Source organism: Epinephelus fuscoguttatus, linkage group LG14, assembly GCF_011397635.1.
Source record: "Epinephelus fuscoguttatus linkage group LG14, E.fuscoguttatus.final_Chr_v1".
NCBI lineage: Eukaryota > Metazoa > Chordata > Actinopteri > Perciformes > Serranidae > Epinephelus > Epinephelus fuscoguttatus.
In genome coordinates, this window is record NC_064765.1 from 37,368,614 (window position 1) to 37,378,111 (window position 9,498).

A 9,498-nucleotide genomic window follows, 5' to 3' on the forward strand; every position below is an offset into this window, starting at 1 on the left:
CCTGGCTACATTAGCCGTTAGCTTGGAGAAAATGGTTCCTCTGAAAGTGTATTACTGAGAAGAAATGATTTGAGTCCCTCAGGGATCGGGGTTACGTCATTCACCGAGTGATTCGTTCACCGAGTGATTCATCACACGGTAGGCAGTCCCTCCCTGCACCCTGGCTGCCTCGTGAGTGATTCATCGTTTGCACGGACCAAATCGGCAGTTCCACTCCTGGCCAGCACGCAGATTCATTCTTTTGAACGATTCGTTCGCAAATGACACAACACTAGAGGGGTTAGAGTGCAGTAAGTATGAAATACTGAAATGTGATGTTTTTTTCTTGCGTCTGTTTAAGATTTCTTGACTTACTTTCTTCATACACAGCATCCACTGTGGATGCAACACATGGAGGAGAGGGAAGTCAGAGGAGCACAGTTACGTGCAGCAGCCTGTGCTGTCTCTCTCTCCTGTCAGGCTTGTCTAACGCTGGAGAGACGCTAGGAGCGACGGCCCACTGCGTGATTGGCTCAGCGTCTTCCCTCCTTTTGTTCCTTTTGGCTGGGGTCTCAAGTCCCTTTAGTTTCTCTCTTAGTTGTTTGTGTTTTGGTTAATACTTGGGTTACAAAAATAAAGCCTGTGGGTAAACTGTTACTTTTGGTGTGGCGTCCTCTTTTATATGTTGCAGCCTCCTGCCCCTATGGAGCCATGATTTCTGTCTTTGTATGGAGGCCGTAACAAGCACGAGCACCTGTAAGTTTGCTAACGCTCAGCTCTTGGGGGTTTCATTTCCTCAAGCACAGGTTAGCTAAGCTAGCCCATGGATTAACCCAACTATGGTGCTTTCACACATATTAGTGTGCTGTCTTGGTCCACACCTGCAAAATTGTAACATTTCAGTTCTTAAGGTTCGCGTTCACACACATTTGTTTTCATTCTGGTCCAAATGCCGCAGTACTTGCGGAGAGTCATGACGACTGACCAAGAAAAGATGCAAAAGCGACTGGATGCGCTAACGATTTAGGAGAAGTAAACTGAAACCATGGAGACCGAACTACGCGGATCTGTAGTGGCGCTGGTCACTGTATTCTACATGTTTTGTTCCACTTTTCAGCAAATTATACAGTTTGTGCTCTGAAAACAAATTTTTTCGACTTCTAGAAGTCGTGGATTTGCAGAAACTGATTACATACAATGTACATGAACCATTATAGAGAAGATCTCAACTAACATTTTTTTTATTTGTGTTCTCAGCATAGTGTAGTTAGTTACAGCACCATAGTTTGGTTAATCCATGGGCTAGCTTAGCTAAACTGTGCTAGTGGAAATGAAACCCCTGAGAGCTGAGTGTTAGCAAACTTACAGGTGCTTGTGCTCCTCCGCCTCCCCTCCCCTCCATGTGTTGCGTCCGCAGTGGAAGCTGGGTATGAAGAAAGTAAGTCAAGAAATCTTCAACGGACGCAAGAAAAAACATCACATTTCATACTTACCGCACTCCAACTCCTCCAACCTGTCCGCTGCTTCTCTGAGAAGTTCAGAGACCGAGCCTCTAGCGGCCCCAGCCATCACAGTCCTCTGAGGTTTCCTCTAAGCTGGCTGTGGGTAGCAAGGCATGTATAGTCAATCCATGCACTCAGGTGTCGATCAACCAATAGGCAAAAAGTTCACCCCATGATACACTTTGGACAGCCCCCTCATTTCTTCATGCCTTTCTGCATGCATGAAGAAATGTAAATGTGAAAACAATTCAGGAAGGAATCTAAATGTATAAATTGTATTAAATGTGTGAAGGACTATAAATGTACAAAGAATGTGTGCGGGAATGTGAATGTAAAAAGAAGATGCATTTTATCAGTTAATTAATGCCTACATTTATTTTTTATGCATTTTGGTGCAATTTAATGGCATATTTAATTGATTTATTATTTATGTATTTATTTTTAATTGGCAGTTCCAGTCCTCCATAGGTAACACACTATGTGACATTGTAAATGTAATAACATCACCCAAATCCCGTTGGGAACGCTTTATATTAGGCTAGTTTGTTACTGCTAAAACATAAAAAAATTACTGTAATGAGTTACTTTTGTAGCATGTTACCCCAACACTGCTCCTAATGGTGCCTTAAATGATCCAGATTGGAAAAAGGACAAGATGGGAAAAAGTATGGTACACAGAGCTAATTTTTCAAAGTGTTTTTTAATTTCTGTGATTCATTCTGAAGCCTGAAGACAATTCTTGTTCCTAGCTGTAGTTGCTGGCTTCACTGACACCTGATCTCACAACAGCTTCAGCCTCTACAATGAAAACCAGTGCAAACCAGAAGTAGATGAGAATTAAGCTTTGATTGAAAGCCTTAGAGAGTGTTAGTGAATAGGAAAATGAGCTGGCAGCACCTGCTTAGGCAGATAATCAACACAATGTCAACTTTGTGTGATGCTGCGACTGCTGCTGTTTTGTTTGTGCCGAGGTCGCTGTGTGGAGACATTCACCACCCTCCGTCTGAACAGGTCCTCCTCCACCCCTCAAATGCTCTTCCTTTTCCCCTCTGTCTGATGAGACGCAAATATTGAAATGAGGTTTGGGCGTTGGAGGCTCGGGTAGCAGCATGGGAACGGTGGGAGAGGTGCTACATAATTAAAAATATCATTTCAGCTCCTGCTCGGCCTATTTTCATTCAGCATTACCACCTCTCCACAGGTAAATTGTTCCCTGTACTCCTGCGATGATGGTAATGAGCAGTGGTTAGGTCTGACACCACGTCTCTTTGATTTAACCTAAATGAGAAATATGCCATCAACGGGGGGGGTGGGGTGGGGGGACTCAATCATAGCGACTTTAAATATGATATGAGCCCAGCTGAACTAGAGGGGGTGAATCACAGTGAAAGTATGATATTAGGTTGGCTGATAGAAAGGGATACTCACACCATCAGGTGTGTGCGTGTGTGTTATCACTTGAGTCAACTCTACTGGAGAAAAAAAAAAAAACCTTATTATGCAGATAATAATATGTCCAAAACATATCAGCTTTGATGTTGGCTCTGGCCTCGTTCTCATGGACCGCAAACTGTTACTACATTTCACTCACGGCATTTCAAGTAATTGTACACTTCATTCAAACACAAGAAAAAAAAATATGATTTGATCTCCTCCCACGAGAAGTGTATTCATCTGAGAAGACAATTTATGGACTCAGACCTGAAACTCTCTGATGTCAAACCTCCATTAACCAGAAATCCAACAATGATATCAAAAGAAGTTTTCTTTTCTTCTTGCTTTTTGTTAAAGAGATTGTCAAGTGTATTTAAAACGCCATGGCTTCCCACAGTTGAAAAATGAAGGACTTGACCAGACACAGGATTTCACTCATTCTTCAGTTTATTTAACCAGTAACAAGGAAGGTGAAAAACCTTTAAACACAAAATAAAACCAATGTGAATAAAATTCAGCATTTTCCATCAAACAAGGTAAGTACATTTAAACACATTTTTCAGGTAAGTGCATTTAATTAGGTAAAGGTAAGTATATTTTAAGCATACATTAACTATTATTTCAATAAATCAATCCAGGTAAGTAATGTGTAAAATTAGGCATTGAATAAACAGAAACCTAGTTCTACTTTTAGAACCATTTACTTTTAAATTAACCCATTTTACCTTATGTAAATTTTATACAGATTTATAGTTCATACAGACTTTAGATATGACATGTATTTCTATCACAATTTTAAACTAAACACTCACTTTAACTTAAATGAAACCAAGTATTTTAAACTGATTTTACTGTAGATTTTAACACAACCATTTTTGAACAGAAGTACTTTTATTTTTATACATAAATTAAATATTTTCCCTTCAAATGTTAAAGCAAAATTTGTTATATTTTAAATATTAGCCTGTTTGTGCACTTTAATTTATCTATTTAAACAAGGTTTTGAGCAAAGTAACTGGGCCACTATTTGCTTTACAAATTAAACAAATATTTTATGATAAATAAGGTAGGTAACCCAAAGAACCGAAATAGGCACAAATTAAATATCTAAATATTTTAGCCAATCACAAGGACAACTGCTAACTTTAAACTCTACCCACATAAACAGCGTTAAACTCAATCAGTAACAGACAGCACAATTCATTTGCCCAAATAAAATACTTGAACACAGCCAGAGTCACAGCCACAGTCCAGTTAACGTGAGCTCACCGGTAGCCCTTTTGGTTTGAGTCCTTTTCCCATGCGTTTGATCTGTGAAGTGCTTCTTTAGTCAGTGTTTCTGCTGTCCTCAGCTCCATTGCACACAGCCGAATGACTGGAGTGTCATTTATTGTTCTGAGCTCATGGCGTGTGCTGCTAATTAGTCTGATTGCTCTCACCTGTTGAGGCGCACCGTGGAGCAGCACGCGCGTCCGCCACCACGCGCATGAAGCAGCACGCGCGCCCGCCGTTACGCACACGGAGCAGCACGGCCGCTGTCACACTTCCAGGCAGATAGCCGCAACAGAGATCAAAGCACCAACCCCTTAATAGTAAGTAGTAAGTTGCTTTTAAAGTTTTGGCCTGGAGAAGTCCAGCTAAGATCAGCAGGACTCATTGGAGGAACAAGCCTATCGGGAAGAAGAAGACAACACAAAGGGAGAAACAGCTGATGAAGGAGGTGGTGACCTTTACATTCAGTCTATTATCTATGAAATGTTGATGACTAAAGGTAGATGTATAATGGTGCGTCAGCTCTCCTCAGAGCCTACACTGTAGCCTATGTGCGTGACCTTTGCCATTGCAAGCATTTATACTTGTGCTTGTTGTATCTGTGTCACTCTGCAGTTACACCTCCAAAAGGCCCATCAGCATCGGGGTTTCTTTTTAGTGAGTTTGATTTAGTAAAAACACAGAATTAAACATGGTTTAATAGTGACAATTTTAAACACAAGTGCACAAACTGGCTTCACTATTTTCCCCACAAATATAACATGCTAATGTTATTAGCAAAGGCCTGTGGCATTTTATATTGTATAGGCTAAGTTAGCCTAGCTGTTGCTATTGCTATTAGTATCAGCAACATTTAACAAAGGTAAAATTATAGAATTTGGCCCCATTACAACTCACAAGGTTCACCAACAAAACAACTGTCCTATACTGAACACAGTTTCCCCATATATACAACATGCTAACGTTATTAGCATAAGCCTATGACATTTTACATTGTATAAATTAGCATAGCAGCTAGCAGAGTTTGTGCTCTACTCATATGAAGCCTGGATAAATCACAGACAGGACTTAAAATGCTATTTTGTGGGGGCTTTATTTTTTTCACAATTGATTGTTTCTTATTTGTAAAATAAAAGTAAATAAAAGTTGTGTTTCAGCTGAGGGAAATGGTTTTCTCTGCACAAAAATAAACAGGAGGTCCGCATTACCATGACGTGCAGTTACATTTCTGGGGAGGTGCATCAAGCTACGCTGTAGGCTACTTGTCTACACAGGGCCTATGGTGTAGGAATGGTGTTGATTCAACACAGAATTTAAGTAACTCAGTGTAATTATGTGTACATAAATACATCTATGTATGCTAATTTAAGTGCAATAATACCTGCACACACATTTGTGTGTGCTATAGGGCATTGTGCAATATAAACTAGCACTTTATAAACCTGTGCAATCAGGCGGTGTGCAATTCAATCAGCACTTTAACAGGGGCAATGTGCAATAATATTACCCCTTAAAAACCATCGCACCTTAGCACTCAAGCACTTAGCACATCGCACTTTAATTTAGCACTAAAGCACTTTTGCACTTTCAACTGGTCCCCCAATTCGTGGTCTATCGTGTCCGTACTACTGTTTGCTATATGTTTGCTTATTTGTCATTGTCGTTTTGTTTTTATTTTTGATTAGTTAAACATCTACCTGCCAAGGGACTGAGGATGGAAATTAGCCATTGGCTATAATTTTACATATTTACATTTAATGTTCATCAATATGTACTGTCCCTGTTTAAATAAATAGATAAAAAAAACAAAAAACAAAAACTATAAACCCTGCTTAAAGTCAAGGCCACTTTTCATTCTCATACCTACTTTAAAACCAGTTCCACATTGTAAAAGTGGACTGTTAATTATTTATGAGGTTGGAGAAGGTGGTGCAAAACTAGGGAGTCAAATATGTTTTTAAGCACTGGGGAGGGACCAGTGTTTTTTTATTTCGGCTTAAAGGAGGACATACAACTTTAAATGGTTGTATTTTGTATTTATTTTAAACACCATCGGAACACCAAAACCTGCCAGTGGGTTTGAAGGGCATGTTTTCTTTAAATTAACCAAAATCACTCCTTTAAAAGTTTTTGCCAGAATTTCACATTTCCAGTGGTCCTTGAACACATCATGTGAGAGAAACACATGCCGACAGAAAATAACCATATCTAAGCTTTAAATAGTAATATTTCATTAAAACTCTTCATCAACTCTTAAAATAACAGAAAAAATCAAATTCTGTGCTCTTGTGCATAACAAGAGTGGAAAAACCAATTGTGTTTTTAAATTCCAGGATTTTCTTTTCAACTTAAAACTCTTAACTTTCAGATATGAAAGGGTACGTTTTTAAAATCGAATAACTTCCACCACACTAGTTTACTGGCTACTGCCACTGTTGTGTGCAATGGTCATTGTGCACATGTAGTTTAGTATGTTTAGGGTCGATTTATGTTGGAAGGAAGGGTCATGCATTTAAAAGTACTCAGGGAGGCTCAAGGAAAAATATTTGAGGCTTCAGGTAGGGTCATGATAAAGAACAACAAAAAAGAGGTCACTCCTCAGCAAACTCCCTCCTCTAACAAACAATGAACGGTCCCTTAATTATTTACGTATTCCAATGAATACATTCCTGCCAGTGGTTTCACACTATTCACCACTGATCTGTCTCAGACTGTGTTTATGCAAACATTATACATTACACATTACAGGGCTCAAGACGATTTTGGGCCCGATATCCCCCTCCTGACAATGGTCAGCAAAGCCAATTTTTCAGTGGCTCTAGAGATTGGCCTGTTTTACCAGATTTCTCTGTCGTGTAAAGTATGTTAAAGGTCTAGTGCAGCATTAATTTCACTGACGAATAATTTTCTTTATATTATTGGTCAACAACATTTTCTCATTGATGAAAACGAGATGGTTGTGATGATGAAAACTAAGTCAGAATGCGAATCTACTACTGTCAGTATTTTTGAAGCCGAAATGTAATTGCAAGGAGTTAAAAGTTAACGTTAGTTCATAAACAAACACTGTGCATGACTTAACGTCAGAACCACAACAAGGCTGTTAACCCACGTTTGGCGTGATGACCTCCGGTGTTTCCCCTAGGATGGAGTTATAGCAGCGGAGGTGAAGCATGCGCATGAAAAAAAAATTTCACACGCGCAAAACTTTTTTGTATGCTTGCAAAGCACAGCCTGCTGGGATGTTTCTGTGTATCTACTGGCACCAGAAGGGCTCTTTAGGACTAAGTACATACAGTACATGTGTGCACAGTAATGAGCAGGTGAAATGTCTGTCTAGCTTACATATGAGGTGTCTCAAGATTTAGGAACATACAATTGTATTGAATATAATAAAGTAAAAAGTCACTTGACATGCTGCTGTTTTGTGCTATGACCTATTTAAGTGCTGGAAGTTGTTATTTACGTGACAATGCCTGAACGCAACACAGGCTCTGCTCCAACTGAGTGAGCGGCGTTGTTGTGCGAGCAGTGTGTTTGTCTGTGCGTAAAAGCAGTCTGTTGCTGGTTAGCTGGTTATTTACACACAGTCCATATCAATAACTATGTCAGGTAACAAACTGTGCTGGGCTCAGGTCGGGTTTGGTCAGGAAAATGCGGCCCGAGCCGCTCTAGCGTGTGTGTGTGCGCACATGTCTGTGTGTGCATCGAGGCAGAACTCCGCTGTGCGCAATACAGAGAGCAGAGGAGAATTGTTAATGCGTGACCATGTAGAGACAGAAATGACACGATGACATAACACAATAAATAGTATATTGTTCTGTTATTATATGAAGCATCCATCGCGCAAAACAATATAACTTTAGTTTATGAAGAGATAAGACGGAGCCCTCTCCTCTTATATGCTTTACTCAGCGGCGGTGCACCACTGCTAGTTACATATAGGGAAAACACTGCATTCTGTAGTCTTATTTAGCCAGTTGTTTGCAACTGCCATTTTTACACATGAAAGCATCAAAATTCACAGTGGGATATTTACTGATGTATTTTACGTTGTAGAACAAAACATGAAAGTCTCTTAAGCTTTTGTTAACCACAGTCCTTATTTCAGACATCTAATCAGAAACCCATTCAAAAAACCCATTATCTCTGACTTGAGGGAAATGGGAGTGCTACAGTGCTAACTTATACAGTATCTGGCTTTAAGGACTCATTCCTGGGGCACTCTAGTCTGCTAACACTGATGTCCCATGTAAAAATGACGTGTTCATCCAGCCCAAATATTTGTACTTATCGGTATATTTGAGTTTATCACCAAAACAGAATTGAAATTCACTTCTTTTTCATTCTTTTCTACTCCATAATCTCTGTCTTTTTTGGATTGATAGAAAGGCGCCATGTTTTGCACCATTTTTCGGCGCATATGTTAACATTTTTTACATATCTATTTCATTTTCTGCCATCAATATTATATCATCTGCATAAAGCAGGGTGCTGAGTTTCACTTCCCCACATGTTATCCCCAACTCCAGCTGTTTTATTTCTTCCGCTAAATCATTAATAAAGTTACAAATTGTCCCTCTGTTTGTGGTGCTGCTATTGGGTTCAAACTCCACCCGTGACAGTTACACACCTGGCGGGAGAAAGAAGCAGAAATTTAGTAAAGAGAGTTAGAGACAACTTAGGGCTGTGTGTGTGTGTGTGTGTGTGTGTGTGTGTGTGAGAGAGAGAGAGAGAGAGAGAGAGAGGTGGGTGGAAGAGAAAAACCTGATTTTATTTTCCCTCATATTCAACATCACAGATACAAAAGACATTCAATGACAAGGATGGGTCACAGAGTGCAAAGAAAGCTGGTGCATTCCAGCAGAATATTCCAACAGCCCTTCTTGTAGAACAACAGAACTGGGAGGAATCCACAGCAAATGGATTGGCTGCTCACAGGATTACGATGAGCAAAACTGAAATAAGCAATCTGATGAGAAGTATTATGAAGATGAAAGACAAGAATCCAAAAAGAGGCTGGCTGCTGCCCTAAGAGAATCTATTGGAATTGACTTGTGGGGTGTCGTGAGGCTTCATGGTCAGGTCCCGTTGTGTTTTCCAACACTCCAGTACCTCCCAGTTCTAGTCATGTGCAGCATCTGTTTCCAAGAAAATATTCAAGCAAAGATAAAAAAAAACAAACTTTCGATAACTCAATGACAGACAACACATACAGTGATGTTGGCCTTTCAAATGAAATCAACCATGCATGTACATGTACTAAAAATAGAACAAGAACAGCTTTCACTTGACTTTGGGTATGCCTTGG